The following is a 17537-nucleotide window of genomic DNA, read 5'->3' on the forward strand; positions in this document are numbered from 1 at the left end:
GAATAGGGACTGTTCCCCCTACATAGGGTCACTTGGCAGATATGGATTGACACCTGTCCTCAAAACCCCTGATACACACTGACACAGAGCAGAATAGAGACTGTTCCCTGTCCACAGAGACCATGATACACACTGACACAGAGCAGAATAGGGACTGTTCCCCCTACATAGGGTCACTTGGCAGATATGGATTGACACCTGTCCTCAAAACCCCTGATACACACTGACACAGAGCAGAATAGAGACTGTTCCCTGTCCACAGAGACCATGATACACACTGACACAGAGCAGAATAGAGACTGTTCACCGTCCACAGAGACCATGATACACACTGACACAGAGCAGAATAGGGACTGTTACCCCTACATAGGGTCACTTGGCAGATATGGATTGACACCTGTCCTCAAAACCCCTGATACACACTGACACAGAGCAGAATAGAGACTGTTCCCTGTCCACAGAGACCATGATACACACTGACACAGAGCAGAATAGAGACTGTTCACCGTCCACAGAGACCATGATACACACTGACACAGAGCAGAATAGGGACTGTTCCCCCTACATAGGGTCACTTGGCAGATATGGATTGACACCTGTCCTCAAAACCCCTGATACACACTGACACAGAGCAGAATAGAGACTGTTTCCTGTCCACAGAGACCATGATACACACTGACACAGAGCAGAATAGAGACTGTTCACCGTCCACAGAGACCATGATACACACTGACACAGAGCAGAATAGGGACTGTTACCCCTACATAGGGTCACTTGGCAGGTATGGATTGACACCTGTCCTCAAAGCCCCTGATACACACTGACACAGAGCAGAATAGGGACTGTTCCCTGTCCACAGAGACCATGATACACACTGACACAGAGCAGAATAGAGACTGTTCACCGTCCACAGAGACCATGATACACACTGACACAGAGCAGAATAGAGACTGTCCCCCCTACATAGGGTCACTTGGCAGGTATGGATTGACACCTGTCCTCAAAGCCCCTGATACACACTGACACAGAGCAGAATAGGGACTGTTCCTCCTACATAGGGTCACTTGGCAGATATGGATTGACACCTGTCCTCAAAACCCCTGATACACACTGACACAGAGCAGAATAGAGACTGTTCCCTGTCCACAGAGACCATGATACACACTGACACAGAGCAGAATAGAGACTGTTCACCGTCCACAGAGACCATGATACACACTGACACAGAGCAGAATAGAGACTGTTCCCTGTCCACAGAGACCATGATACACACTGACACAGAGCAGAATAGGGACTGTTCCCCCTACATAGGGTCACTTGGCAGATATGGATTGACACCTGTCCTCAAAACCCCTGATACACTGTGACGAAACCAATCTCGCCACATTGTATTGGAGGAGCCTGGTTGCCCGCCTGCTGCCTTTGGACTATGGCCCTGGGAGATTGGGCCCTTTACAAACAGTATTCGGCCCTAACAGAGTGCATGTCACTCATTCTGGCCCTTTAAATACAGTGGGGCCATTCGGTACTTGCCCTGTGTGAGCAGTGATACCCCCCAGATAGCTATGCCATGGAGCCTATTCACATAATGAAAGACTATGGGAAAGACTTTGGCTCCATGGCAATTAAACTGTATTTGTGTGGTCTGCGTGCCATTCACCTAATAATGTGCACGCAGACCTGAGCTATCTGGGGATATGTTAAATGTCTGTGTTTAATGTATAAAATGTGACTTTATGTATTTTAAAGAGTTTTATGTTGTTTTGCAACCATGTGGTTAATGGAGTCTGCCTCTAGTCCTGGATAATTAGATTTCTTCTCCAATTATCTCCAGGGCAGAAGGGAGGAAGCCAGGATGCATTGTGGGGATGTTTTACTTTTACTGTTTGAGCCAGGGGGAATAAAAGATACTTTTACTAACTTTTTAACCCCTGGTCTGATTCATGCCATTTTTTAATATGTTGTTCCCCTGAATGGATTGATTGTGAATATGTATTTTTATGTGAATGTGATGTATGGTTTTAAAGTTATGAAAGTTGTGTAAAAGTATATTTTGAACTGTACACATAATGGGATTAAGTGTCACACTAAGGGGAGGGGATGTGTGGGAGGTAACATCTATGTTATTGGTTATTTTATGCCTCCCCCTGGGTGTGGCCTGTATGTGTACTCATGTAATAAAAACCAGGCTGGGTGCCCAGCACCTCAGACCACTGCTTGACCTTCAACACGGAGCCTTGTCTCGTTCTTGGGGGGATTCACTGTATGCTGTTGGAGATTTGACTGCTAGGAGTGTAAGCTGATGTCTGCTTTTCCTATTCATCTGCTAGCAGCTATTTGTGAGGTTCCAGCTGGAGTGCTACCTTATTCCCCTATATCCAGTTCGTGAGTTCTGATGTTCTGCAGTAGCTGTGCCTTTCTGAGAAAAGGGGATTATCGCCTAAACGGATTTTAACCCCTCATATGCTGAAACGGTCCGTTACAATTGGTGGCAAGTGGCGGGATCGTTCCTACAGCCAGAAGGACAGCTACAGGAGACACCATTACTCTGGATTGTACAATTTGAGGGCAACGCATGTCCCAGTACAGCGACCCTAAAAGCAACAGCATGGAACCAGCAGTGGAGTACAATAAGGGTGACATGGATGACCGGGATGCAATAAGGAAAGGCATCTGGTACCAGGCCCTGGATAATGTACAATACCAGCGGGGTGAGAGTCTCCCCAGTGAAGAGCAGCGGTTGCAGAAGCAAGTGGCCCTGCGGATGCCCTTCCTGGGAGAGCAGCCCCTGGAGGAATGGGTGAAGGAACTAGAGCACCGGGTATGGCAGGAGCTATGGCTGGAGGATGCCTACCAGGCGCTCTGGTGGTATATGGCACAGTATATACCCTGGACAGCCGAACATGACAAGCCAGAGGGAGAGGAGTTTGATGGTCCTGGCTTGTTATGGGAGTCCTTTGCAGAGCCTGGCTTCGGGAGCCCTGCGCAAACCAGACTGCAGGACATTTTCTATGAGAGGGAGGCTAGGCATGAGTGGGATGACCCCCATGAGGTAGAGCAAGACCTGGCTCACCTAGCAGCCCTGGAGTGGGAACTGGAGCAAAACTACCAAGATCTCTTCCGCTTCATTGGGAAGGCTCAGCAGGACAGTAAGGTGACAGACCCAGATCCAGACCCCTTCCGCTGGGAAGATATTGTAGAGATTTACTGGGAAGAACCCCAGGTGGCCTGTAGAGATGGGACCGAGGTCTCTCCACCGGTCCTGCAGGGAATTGGGAGCCCAGTCTCCATTCCCCAGCGGCAGACTGAGTTACAGGGGGCAGAGGTAGTTGGTCCCACCCCCCAGCAGCAGAGTGATATGCCGGGAAGGCAGTGTGAAGTGCAGGGAGAGGAGAGCAGCGTCCTCCCTCCCCAGCGGCAGGCTGAGTTACAGGGGGCAGAGGTAGTTGGTCCTACCCCCCAGCAGCAGAGTGATATGCCGGGAAGGCAGTGTGAAATGCAGGGAGAGGAGAGCAGCGTCCTCCCTCCCCAGCGGCAGGCTGAGTTACAGGGGGCAGAGGTAGTTGGTCCTACCCCCCAGCAGCAGAGTGATATGCCGGGAAGGCAGTGTGAAGTGCAGGGAGAGGAGAGCAGCGTCCTCCCTCCCCAGCGGCAGGCTGAGTTACAGGGGGCAGAGGTAGTTGGTCCTACCCCCCAGCAGCAGCGTGATTTATTGGGAATTGGGAGCCCAGTCTCCATTCCCCAGCGGCAGTGTAAAGTGCAGGGAGAGGAGAGCAGTGTCCTCCCTCCCCAGCGGCAGGCTGAGTTACAGGGGGCAGAGGTAGTTGGTCCTACCCCCCAGCAGCAGAGTGATATGCCGGGAAGGCAATGTGAAGTGCAGGGAGAGGAGAGCAGCGTCCTCCCTCCCCAGCGGCAGGCTGAGTTACAGGGGGCAGAGGTAGTTGGTCCTACCCCCCAACAGCAGCGTGATGTTTTGGGAATAGAGAGCCCAGTCTCCTTTCCCAAAAGGCAGAATGTCCAGCAGGGAATAGAGAACCCAGTCTCCTTTCCCCAACAGCAGGACACTGTATTGGGAGGAGAGACAGTCGGTCTCCCTCCACAGATGATGGAAGTATGTATGGGAGAGGAGCTTGCTACCACCTCTCCCCAGCAGCGGATCATTGATGTGCAGGGAATAGAGAGCCCAGTCTCCTTTCCCCAGCGGCAGGACACTGTATTGGGAGGAGAGACAGTCGGTCTACCTCCACAAAGGTGGAAAGTATGTATGGGAGAGGAGCTTGCTACCACCTCTCCCCAGCGGCGGATCCGTAATGGGCAGGGAATAGAGAGCCCAGTCTCCTTTCCCCAGCGGCAGAGTGTTCTAGTGGGAGAGGAGCCTGTTACCCCCTCTCCCCAGCGGCAGCTTAATATACCAGGGGGAGACTGTAAACCCCCCACCGGTGCAGATGGGACCGTGGTCTCTGCACTCACCACACAGGGGGTAGGGACGGTCGGTCCTAACCCCCCACAAAAGAGCTGTGTATCCAAGGGGGAGACAACCGGTCTCCCCACTCAGCAGCAGAGCTATGCAACTAAGGGGGAGACAGTCCGTCTCCAGCAACCAGGCTCCAACCAGACTACTCCGGTGGTAGTGCTGGCACCAGGACAGAGTACCGCTGGTCTCTGCCCACTCAGCAACCCACCAAGGCAGCCTACCAGTCCCCTACACAGCCGTGGTGAGGCACCTGGACATGGACAAACTTCTCCTCTACCCAGGTGTAGTAACTATTTATTGTGGGTGGGCTGTACTGTTTTTTTTGCTTTATGGGTGGGTTGCTGGACTAACAAGGGCACTGACCGGCAGGAGGTCAGGTACCCTGTTAGTCTTTTTGGAAAGGGGGAGAGATGTGACGAAACCAATCTCGCCACATTGTATTGGAGGAGCCTGGTTGCCCGCCTGCTGCCTTTGGACTATGGCCCTGGGAGATTGGGCCCTTTACAAACAGTATTCGGCCCTAACAGAGTGCATGTCACTCATTCTGGCCCTTTAAATACAGTGGGGCCATTCGGTACTTGCCCTGTGTGAGCAGTGATACCCCCCAGATAGCTATGCCATGGAGCCTATTCACATAATGAAAGACTATGGGAAAGACTTTGGCTCCATGGCAATTAAACTGTATTTGTGTGGTCTGCGTGCCATTCACCTAATAATGTGCACGCAGACCTGAGCTATCTGGGGATATGTTAAATGTCTGTGTTTAATGTATAAAATGTGACTTTATGTATTTTAAAGAGTTTTATGTTGTTTTGCAACCATGTGGTTAATGGAGTCTGCCTCTAGTCCTGGATAATTAGATTTCTTCTCCAATTATCTCCAGGGCAGAAGGGAGGAAGCCAGGATGCATTGTGGGGATGTTTTACTTTTACTGTTTGAGCCAGGGGGAATAAAAGATACTTTTACTAACTTTTTAACCCCTGGTCTGATTCATGCCATTTTTTAATATGTTGTTCCCCTGAATGGATTGATTGTGAATATGTATTTTTATGTGAATGTGATGTATGGTTTTAAAGTTATGAAAGTTGTGTAAAAGTATATTTTGAACTGTACACATAATGGGATTAAGTGTCACACTAAGGGGAGGGGATGTGTGGGAGGTAACATCTATGTTATTGGTTATTTTATGCCTCCCCCTGGGTGTGGCCTGTATGTGTACTCATGTAATAAAAACCAGGCTGGGTGCCCAGCACCTCAGACCACTGCTTGACCTTCAACACGGAGCCTTGTCTCGTTCTTGGGGGGATTCACTGTATGCTGTTGGAGATTTGACTGCTAGGAGTGTAAGCTGATGTCTGCTTTTCCTATTCATCTGCTAGCAGCTATTTGTGAGGTTCCAGCTGGAGTGCTACCTTATTCCCCTATATCCAGTTCGTGAGTTCTGATGTTCTGCAGTAGCTGTGCCTTTCTGAGAAAAGGGGATTATCGCCTAAACGGATTTTAACCCCTCATATGCTGAAACGGTCCGTTACATACACACTGACACAGAGCAGAATAGAGACTGTTCCCTGTCCACAGAGACCATGATACACACTGACACAGAGCAGAATAGAGACTGTTCACCGTCCACAGAGACCATGATACACACTGACACAGAGCAGAATAGGGACCCCTACATAGGGTCACTTGGCAGATATGGATTGACACCTGTCCTCAAAACCCCTGATACACACTGACACAGAGCAGAAAAGAGACTGTTCCCTGTCCACAGAGACCATGATACACACTGACACAGAGCAGAATAGAGACTGTTCACCGTCCACAGAGACCATGATACACACTGACAAAGAGCAGAATAGAGACTGTTCCCTGACCACAGAGACCATGATACACACTGACACAGAGCAGAATAGAGACTGTTCACCGTCCACAGAGACCATGATACACACTGACACAGAGCAGAATAGAGACTGTTCACTGTCCACAGAGACCATGATACACACTGACACAGAGCAGAATAGAGACTGTCCCCCCTACATAGGGTCACTTGGCAGGTATGGATTGACACCTGTCCTCAAAGCCCCTGATACACACTGACACAGAGCAGAATAGGGACTGTTCCTCCTACATAGGGTCACTTGGCAGATATGGATTGACACCTGTCCTCAAAACCCCTGATACACACTGACACAGAGCAGAATAGAGACTGTTCCCTGTCCACAGAGACCATGATACACACTGACACAGAGCAGAATATAGACTGTTCACCGTCCACAGAGACCATGATACACACTGACACAGAGCAGAATAGGGACTGTTACCCCTACATAGGGTCACTTGGCAGATATGGATTGACACCTGTCCTCAAAACCCCTGATACACACTGACACAGAGCAGAATAGAGACTATTCCCTGTCCACAGAGACCATGATACACACTGACACAGAGCAGAATAGAGACTGTTCACCGTCCACAGAGACCATGATACACACTGACACAGAGCAGAATAGGGACTGTTACCCCTACATAGGGTCACTTGGCAGATATGGATTGACACCTGTCCTCAAAACCCCTGATACACACTGACACAGAGCAGAAAAGAGACTGTTCCCTGTCCACAGAGACCATGATACACACTGACACAGAGCAGAATAGAGAATGTTCACCGTCCACAGAGACCATGATACACACTGACACAGAGCAGAATAGAGACTGTTCCCTGTCCACAGAGACCATGATACACACTGACACAGAGCAGAATAGAGACTGTTCACCGTCCACAGAGACCATGATGCACACTGACACAGAGCAGAATAGAGACTGTCCCCCCTACATAGGGTCACTTGGCAGGTATGGATTGACACCTGTCCTCAAAGCCCCTGATACACACTGACACAGAGCAGAATAGAGACTGTCCCCCCTACATAGGGTCACTTGGCAGGTATGGATTGACACCTGTCCTCAAAACCCCTGATACACACTGACACAGAGCAGAATAGAGACTGTTCCCTGTCCACAGAGACCATGATACACACTGACACAGAGCAGAATAGAGACTGTTCACCGTCCACAGAGACCATGATACACACTGACACAGAGCAGAATAGGGACTGTTCCCCCTACATAGGGTCTCTTGGCAGATATGGATTGACACCTGTCCTCAAAACCCCTGATACACACGCACACACACAACTGCGACTGACTAGGTTTGTCACCTCCTCAAAAGGACGCATGAGCCTACAGGCATTGCACATGAGCGTCCAGTAACGTGGCAAAAAAATTCCCAGCTCCCCAGAGGCTGTCATACAAATATTCATTAACAGCTTTTTCTTGTTGGAGCAGGCGGTCGAACATTAGGAGTGTTGAATTCCAACGTGTAGGGCTGTCGCAAATCAAGCGCCTCACTGGCATGTTGTTTCGCCGCTGGATATCGGCAAAGTGAGCCATGGCCGTGTAGGAACGCCTGAAATGGCCACACACCTTCCTGGCCTGCTTCAGGACGTCCTGTAAGCCTGTGTACTTATGCACAAAGCGTTGTACGATCAGATTACACACATGTGCCATGCACGGCACATGTGTCAACTTGCCCAACTTCAATGCCGCTATCAAATTTTTTCCGTTGTCACACACCACTTTGCCGATATCCAGTTGCTGCGGAGTCAGCCACTTTTCCACCTGTGCGTTCAGGGCGGACAGGAGTGCTTGTCCGGTGTGACTCTCTGCTTTCAAGCAAGTCAAACCCAAGACGGCGTGACACTGCCGTATCCGGGATGTGGAATAGTACCTGGGGAGCGGGGGGGGTGCCGTTGATGTGGAGCAAGAAGCAGCGGCACAAGAGGACTCAGCCGAGGAGGTTATGGAAGAGGATGGAGTAGGAGGAGTAGAGGAGGTGGCAGCAGGACTGCCTGCAATTCGTGGCGGTGTCACCAACTCCTCTGCAATGCCACGCATTCCTTGCTTGTCAGCCGTCAGCAGGTTTACCCAATGCGCAGTGTAGGTGATATACCTGCCCTGACCATGCGTGGCAGACCAGGTATCAGTGGTCAGATGGACCCTTGCCCCAACACTGTGTGCCAGACATGCCATGACTTCCTTTTGCACAATCGAGTACAAGTTGGGGATTGCCTTTTGTGAAAAGAAATTCCGGCCGGGTACCTTCCACTGCGGTGTCCCAATAGCTACAAATTTTTTGAACGCCTCAGACTCAACCAGATTGTATGGTAAAAGCTGGCGGGCTAATAGTTCGGACAAGCCAGCTGTCAGACGCTGGGCAAGGGGGTGACTTGGTGACATTGGCTTCTTACGCTCAAACATGTCCTTGACAGAAACACATGACTGTGGGCAGATGAGCGGGAACTGCTCAAGGCGGGAGACGGAGTGGCGGATGGTTGAGAGGGGGCAAGAAGGACAGCAGTGGTTGACGTGGCTGAAGATGCTGGACCAAGAGGAGGATGGCGGCTTAGAGTAGGCGTGCTGCTTGTACTCATGTGTTGATCCCATAGGCGTTTGTGATGTGAGATCATGTGCCTACACAAAGCAGTTGTACCTAGGTGGGTGTTGGACCTCCCACGACTCAGTTTCCTTTGGCACAGGTTGCAAATGGCATCGCTGTTGTCAGAGGCAGACACACAAAAAAAAAATGCCACACTGCTGAGCTCTGCAATGACGGCATTCTGGTGGTGGACACAGCATGCGTTGATTGGCGTGCTGTCGGGCTGACCCCGGGTGCCGATGCATGCTGTCTGACTGTGCCACTAGCTCCTTGCGACGACCCCCCCCTGCTTCCAACTCGTCTCCTCCTCCTCTCTGTCTCCCCATCTGAACTTTCGCCCTGTTCTTCTTCTTGCCGAGCGGGCACCCACGTGACATCCATGGACGCATCGTCATCATCAACCGCTTCGCTTGTATCTGACAACTCAGAAAAGGAAGCAGCAGCGGGTACAACATCATCATCATCACACCGTACCTCCATGTGTTTAATGCTGCCTGCCTGAGACATATCCCTGTTATCTACATCCTCTAGCAATAATGGTTGTGCATCACTCATTTCTTCAAACGGGTGTGTGAATAACTCCTCTGACATACCAAGTAAAGCGGCTGTGGTGCTAGTTTTGGTGGTGGCCGCAGGCGGGTGAGTGCTATCTTGAGAGGTGCCTGAAGCTAAGCTGGAAGAGGATGGTGCGTCAAGGTTCCGAGCGGAGGCTGTACAAGATTGGGTGTCCTGTGTTAGCCAGTCAACTAAGTCCTCAGAACTTTTCAAGTTCAGGGTACGTGGCTTCTGAAAACTGGGCATTATTCTAGGGCAAAAGGGAATCACAGCACCACGACCACGACGGCCCCTGCGGGGTGGCCTGCCTCTGCCTGTCATTTTTTTTTGGGATTAGTGGTACTATGCGTGCAAGCTACTGTGAGACCAGATATGATTGGCAATGTGCACTGGAACAGTTCTGCAGAGCACACGCTGAAGGAAGGACTGACAGAGCCGCTTGAAGACAAGTAACTGCTATTCAATCTATAACAGTGAAAAACGAATTTTGGTTTTAAAAGCACGCTATAGAGACACCAAATATGATTGGCAACTGTCAAAGCACGCTGGAACAGGTCTACAAGGCACACGCTGAAGTAGGCCTGACACCCAGACGCTTGCAGACAACTAACTGCTCTTCTATTACAGTGAAAAAAAAATATTTATTTTAAATGTAAAGCTTAACCAATTGTTAAAACAGATATGAGTGGTGGCACTGGGCAAGTAGGCACAGTATCCAATGTGAACCTCACACAGAAGCTGGCAGGCAGGCAACTGCTCTTCTATTACAGTGGAAACAAAATTTTGGTTGTAAAAGCACACTATAGAGACACAAGATATGAGTGGCAACTGTCAAAGCACGCTGGCACAGGTCTGCAGAGCACACGCTGAAGTAGGCCTGACACCCAGATGCTTGCAGACAACTAACTGCTCTTCTATTACAGTGAAAAAAAAATATTTATTTTAAATGTAAAGCTTAACCAATTGTTAAAACAGATATGAGTGGTGGCACTGGGCAAGTAGGCACAGTATCCAATGTGAACCTCACACAGAAGCTGGCAGGCAGGCAACTGCTCTTCTATTACAGTGGAAACAAAATTTTGGTTGTAAAAGCACGCTATAGAGACACCAGATATGAGTGGCAACTGTCAAAGTACGCTGGCAGGGTTGTGCAGGGCACACGCTGAAGTAGGCCTGACAGAGCCGCTTGAAGGACACTGACTGTCTGCTATTAGCTTACACTGGAAACCTTTTTTCTTTGTAAAAGCACGCTAAAGAGACACAAGATATGAGTGGCAACTGTCAAAGCACGCTGGCACAGGTCTGCAGAGCACACGCTGAAGTAGGCCTGACACCCAGACGCTTGCAGACAACTAACTGCTCTTCTATTACAGTGAAAAAAAAATATTTATTTTAAATCTAAAGCTTAACCAATTGTTAAAACAGATATGAGTGGTGGCACTGGGCAAGTGGGCACAGTATCCAATGTGAACCTCACACAGAAGCTGGCAGGCAGGCAACTGCTCTTCTATTACAGTGAAAAAAAAATATTTATTTTAAATGTAAAGCTTAACCTATTGTTAAAACAGATATGAGTGGTGGCACTGGGCAAGTAGGCACAGTATCCAATGTGAACCTCACACAGAAGTTGGCAGGCAGGCACCTGCAATTACATTACACAGAAAAAAAAAAAAAAAAAAGCAGCCTGATGTTATAGCCCTAAAAAGGGCTTTTTGGGGTGCTGTCCTTACAGCAGAGATCAGATGAGTCCTTCAGGATTGTAGTGGACACTGAATACCCTAGCCTAGCTATCAATTTCCCTATCTAATCAGCAGCAGCTAAACTTTCCCTCCTCTCACTAAGCATGCATCTTCCGAATGAATCGAAAATGGATGCTGGGAGGGAGGTTGGAGGGAGTGGAAGGGAGGGAGTGCTGCTGATTGGCTGGAATGTGTCTGCTGACCGAGAGGCACAGGGTCAAAGTTTGCCCAATGATGATGAATAGGGGGCGGATCGAACTGCGCATGTGTCCGCCCGCCGCGGCGAACGCGAACACGCTAATTTCGCCGGGAACTGTTCGCCGGCGGACAGTTCGGTACATCACTAGTGATGGGCACTGGCTGCAGTTTGGCTCCACTGGTCTGGCGAAGAACCGGATCTCTGGAGGCTGTTTGTAACTGCAGTCACAAAATTCAATGTTCTGGGAGAACAGGAAGCAGCTCAAGGTCTGGGCCCCAGGGCCTGACGGTGAGTATTCCCATAAGGCCCACCCATAAGTCCACCTATATGTTCCACCCATTAAATTCGCTCACAGGGAGTGTAGTGTGTAGGGGATGTGTTATGTGTTATTGTAGAGGATCTAATGTGTGTGCTTATGGAATGTAGTGTATAGGCATACCAGTTTGTGTAGGTGATGCAGTGTGTTTGTGTGTAGTGGAAGCAGTGTGTGTTTGTGGTTGTGTGTAAGGGATCCATTGTGTGAATCTGTGTTTGGATGCATAAGGGATGCAAGGTATGTGTCTGTAAGTGTGTGCATTGAGTGTGTGTAAGAAATGCATTGTTTCTGTGTGTATGTAAGAGAAGCAGTGTGTGTGTTTGCATGTGTGTGTGTAAGGGATGCATTGTGTGTGTGTGTGCAGTGTAAAAGAGCTCTCCCTTCTGTCCCTTAGAGCTCTCCCCTGCCCCTTATTGGTCTCTCCTCTCCCCCCACCCTCCCCTGGGTGTCTCTTCTCACACCCACCCTCCCGTGTCTTTTCACCTCCCCCTGTGTTCTCCTCACCTCCCCTTCTCCTGACCCCCCTCTCCCTGTGTTCTTCTCACTCCCCCCTCCCTGTGTTCTTCTCACCTCACCCCCTCCCTGTGTTCTCCTCACCCCCCTCTCCCTGTGTTCTTATCACCCCCCTCTCCCTGTGTTCTTCTCACTCCCCCCTCCCTGTGTTCTTCTCACTCCCCCTCCCTGTGTTCTTCTCACCTCACCCCCCTCCCTGTGTTCTTCTCACTCCCCCTTCCTGTGTTCTTCTCGCCTCCCCCACTCCTCACCCCCCTCCCTGTGTTCTTCTTACTCCCCCCTTCCCTCTTCTTCTAACTCCCCCCTCCCTCTTCTTCTTACTCCTCTCCTCCACTTGTCTTCTTCTTACTCCCCTTCTTCTTACTCCCCCTCCCCCCTTTTTTCTTACTTACTCCCCCCTTTCATCTTACTTCCCCCCTCCCCTCTTCCTCTTACTCCCCCTCCCCTCTTCTTCTTACTCCCCCCTCCACTTGTCTTCTTCTTACTTCCCCCCTTTCTTCTTACTCCCCCCACCCCTCTTCATACTCCCCCACTTCTTAGCCCCCTCCACTTGTCTTCTTCTTACTCCCCCCCACCCTTCCTTTCTTCTTACTCCCCACTTCCTTGTTTCCTTCTTACTCCCCCACCTCCCCTCGTTCTTCTTACCCCCCAGTTCTTCTTATCTCCCTCCCCTCTCCTCCCCTCCCCTCCCCTCCCCCAGTTCTTCTAACACCCCCCACCTCCCTCCCCCAGTTCTCCTCCTAACCTCACCTCCCCTTCCTGTAGCGTGGCCGAGCTCCTCTCCGGTCCGCGGTACAGGAGTTTCTGTTTCCTGTACCCGGCCAGACTGATAGGAAGTGCACACTAAGTGTGCACTTCCTGTCAGTCCGGACGGGTCGCGGACCGGAGAGCAGCTCGGCCACGCTACAGGGGAGGTGAGGCAGTGCGCCAGCCGCCTGAGCGCTCTCTATAGAGTGCTCAGGCGGCTGCAGCATTTAAAGGGCCGGCGATGGGGGCGCAGGGCGTCCCCTCCTATATGGCGCCCTTGGCGGCTGCCTAGTTCGCCTTATTGGAGGCGCCGGCCCTGGACTTAATCTCTGTGGCTGCAAACTCGGTGCAGGAGAAGATGTTCGTTGAAATGTGTAGCCGATTTCAGTTCCATGGATTTGGCTACACATACCGCTGTACGAATGAACAAAGATGGCCGCCGCCACGTGTTCGTTTGTCGAATGGCGGCTACTTCGGCACTTCGGCTGTATCCGAAGTGCCAATTTAAAGTTGCAACACTGCTCTAAAGTAATTAAAGGGCCAGGAACATCATTATAAAAATCCATTATGCCCAAATACAGTTCTTAAAGGGTCAGTAACAGTAGAATATCAGTCCATAAGCCCCAACTCAGTTCCTTAAAGGACAATACATCCCAGGGCCATAGTCGCAGGGCAGGAGGCTGGCAAACAGGCCCCTCCAAAAAACAGTGGCGAGGTTACTTTCGCCACATATCTCCCCTTTGGGGGGTAGACTAACCAGGTACCTGATCTTCTGTCGGTCGGTGCCTGAGTTAGTCTGACAACCCACCCACAACAGCAAAGTGCAAGAGCTGCCCACCCACAACAAACAGCTACTGCACCTGGGTATTTCTCTGGGGTGATGGGGCAACACGCTGTGGGGACTTGAGGGGCAGAGGCCAGCGGCGCTCTGCCCTGATGCCAGCGCTTCTGCTGGGATGAGGGGGGTGCAGGCCAGTCCTGTAACGAGGGGGTCGGTAGGGCAGAGGCCAGCGGCGCTCTGCCCTGATGCCAGCTCTTCCGCTGGTATAGCCTGCAGGACATCAGACTCTGGACAAAGGACAAAGGGAGGGCAGAGGCCAACTGCACTCTGCCCAGCTGCCAGCTCTTCTGCTGGGGTGCTTGGGACATAGTAGCCAGGGGAACATGGTGGTCAGTGGGGGTTAACATCTCCTCTGTTAACCCTGGGGCCACGTTAGGAGTTAGCTGGGGAGGGGAAATCGTACTTACCCCCTCCTCCTGGTGTCCCTGTGAGGGTAGTTGGGGATCTGGACAGGCTGTCCAGCATCCCTGTAGGTCAGGCACAGAGACCACGGTCCCATCTGCGCCGTCTGGGAGATTGGTGTCTCCCCTTGGTAGGGTAAGCTGCCGCTGGGGAGAGAGGGCGCTGTGCTTCTCTCCCTGAAACACAGGCTGCCGCTGGAGAGGGAGACCGACTGTCTCCACTCCCATAATATTATCCTGCTGCTGGAGAAAGAGACCAACTGTCTCTGCTCCCTGTAAGACACACTGCTGCTGGGGGGAAGGACGGCACCTTCAGCTCCCTGGATCACACACTGTCACTGGGGAGGAAGGATGACATTATTATTATTATTATTATTATTATTGCCATTTATATAGCGCCAACAGATTCCGTAGCGCTTTACAATATTTTGAGAGGGGGGGGATGTAACAATAAATAAGACAATTACAAGAAAACTGACAGGAATAATAGGTTGAAGAGGACCCTGCTCAAATGAGCTTACAGTCTATAGGAGGTGGGGTATTAGAAACATTAGGATAGGAAATATCAAGTAGGAGTGAAGCAGAGCTGGAGGAGAGAGCAAAGCACTATTCCATAGGGACAGGTATGTAAGGGAGAGATTACTCTGGGAGGCCATACGCTTTCCTGAAGAGATGGGATTTAAGGCCCTTCTTAAATGATTGAAGACTAGGGGAGAGTCTGATGGCAGTAGGCAAGTTATTCCATAGGAGAGGAGCCGCCCGTGAGAAGTCCTGCAAGCGTGAGTTGGCCGTACGGGTGCGAGCAGCGGTCAGGAGGTGGTCGCGGGCAGAGCGGAGGGTACGAGGAGGGGCATACCTCTGGATCAGTGAAGAGATATAAGAGGGGCTGGAATTGTTCAGTGCTTTAAATGTATGGGTTAGCACTTTGAATTGACTCCTATAGGATACAGGGAGCCAATGTAAGGACTGGCAGAGGGGCGAGGTGTGAGAGGACCGACTGGATAGGAAAATCAGTCTAGCTGCAGCATTCATTACAGACTGTAGCGGGGCAGTACGGCTTTTGGGGAGACCAATCAGGAGAGGGTTACAGTAATCCATGCGGGAAATTACTAGAGCATGGACAAGCTCCTTGGTAGCATCTTGCGTAAGAAAGGGGCGGATGCGGGCTATGTTTTTGAGTTGGAACCTACAGGACTTGGCAACAAACTGGATGTGAGACTCAAAGGTGAGACCAGAGTCAAGTATGACGCCAAGACAGCGCGCTTGTAGGGATGGACTTATGTGGATATCACTGACTTGAAGGGAGAGTGAGAGAGGAGGATCAGTATTAGGAGGAGGAAAGACAAGGAGTTCAGTTTTAGAGAGGTTAAGTTTGAGAAAGCGTGACGACATCCAGTCAGAGATGGAAGAGAGGCAAGCAGTGACACGTTGCAGGACGGCCGGGGAGAGGTCCGGTGAGGAGAGGTATATCTGAGTGTCATCAGCGTACAGGTGGTAGTTGAATCCAAAAGAGGCAATAAGTTTTCCAAGAGAGGCAGTATAAAGAGAAAATAGAAGGGGACCAAGGACAGAGCCTTGGGGAACTCCAACCAAGACAGGGCGAGGGGAGGAGGTATCCTTGGAAAATGAGACACTAAATGAGCGTTGGGAGAGATAGGAGGAAAACCAAGAGAGGACAGAGTCACAGAGACCGAGTGATTGAAGAGTTTGAAGGAGAAGAGAATGATCAACTGTGTCAAAGGCAGCAGAGAGGTCAAGGAGAATTAAAATGGAGTAGTGACCTTTGGATTTAGCGGAGATTAGGTCATTAGTCACTTTGATAAGAGCGGTCTCAGTAGAGTGGAGAGGGCGGAAGCCAGACTGAAGAGGGTCAAGGAGAGAGTTGGAATTAAGGAAGTGAGACACACGGGTAAAGACAAGTCTTTCCAAAAGCTTTGATGAGTAAGGGAGCAGGGATATGGGACGATAGTTCGAGGGGGAGGACGGGTCAAGAGATGGTTTTTTCAGGATAGGTATTACAGTGGCATGTTTAAGGTCAGCAGGAACAGTGCCAGAAGAGAGAGAGCAGTTAAAGATGTGTGTTAGGATAGGCACAAGACAAGGGGAGAGAGATCTGATGAGGTGAGATGGGACAGGATCAAGTGGGCAAGTGGTGGGGCGAGAGGAATGGAGAAGTGCAGCCACCTCTTGTTCAGTAGCTGGGGAGAAAGTCTGAAGGGTAGGGAAAGCATGATTTATGTGTGGTTGAGAAAGAGAACGGCAAGGAGGGGAGAATTGTTTCCTTAGCTGTTCAATCTTGTCAGTAAAGTAATATGCAAAGCTATCAGCTGTAAGGTTAGTTTGGGGGGTGGCCACAGCAGGGCGGAGAAGGGAATTAAAAGTGTCAAAGAGACGTCTGGGATTGCGGGAGCATGAACTAATGAGAGAGGAAAAGTAGGACTGTTTGGCGAGGGCAAGGGCTGCGCTGTACGAAAGCAACATGAATCTATAATGAAGATAGTCTGCCTGGGTGCGAGACTTCCTCCAGGAGCGTTCAGCACAGCGGGAGCAACTCTGCAGATAGCGTGTTGATTTATTATGCCAAGGTTGGGGTCGTGTTCTCCTCGTGGTGCATGTTTGGAGTGGGGCTGCAGTGTTCAAGGCAGATGTGAGGGTAGTGTTATATGTGGAGATGGCCAGTGAGGGACAGGAGAGGGAAGGGATGGATAGCAGTTGTGAATCAATGTCAGCCGACAGCTGCTGGAGGTCAATAGAGTTAAGGTTCCTCCTGAGCTGAGGGGGGTTAGGCTGAGGTTGTTGGGTGAGGGGGTAATTGAGAGCAAACGATAAGAGGTGGTGATCAGAGAGAGGAAATGGAGTGTTGCAGATATTAGATAATGTACATGAATAGGAGAAAATAAGGTCGAGGGTATTGCCAGCTACATGAGTGGGAGAATTAGCCCACTGCAATAGTCCAAGGGAGGAAGTAATTGAAAGTAGTTTAGAGGCTGCTGGGGTTAAAGGTGGGTTAATGGGAATATTGAAGTCTCCGAGAATTAGGGATGGAATGTTGGAAGAGAGGAAGTAGGGTAGCCAGGCAGCAAAGTGGTCAAGGAAGAGGAGAGGGGAACCAGGGGGACGATAGATGACGGCAATGTTAGCAGAGAAGGGTTTGAAAAGGCGAATTGAATGAATTTCGAATGATGGGAAAGAGAGGGAAGGGGGGGTGGGCAGGGTTTTAAAGGAGCAGTGGGGTGAGAGAAGAAAACCTACACCGCCAC

This window comes from Pelobates fuscus, chromosome 11 (assembly GCF_036172605.1).
Source record: "Pelobates fuscus isolate aPelFus1 chromosome 11, aPelFus1.pri, whole genome shotgun sequence".
Classification (NCBI taxonomy): domain Eukaryota; kingdom Metazoa; phylum Chordata; class Amphibia; order Anura; family Pelobatidae; genus Pelobates; species Pelobates fuscus.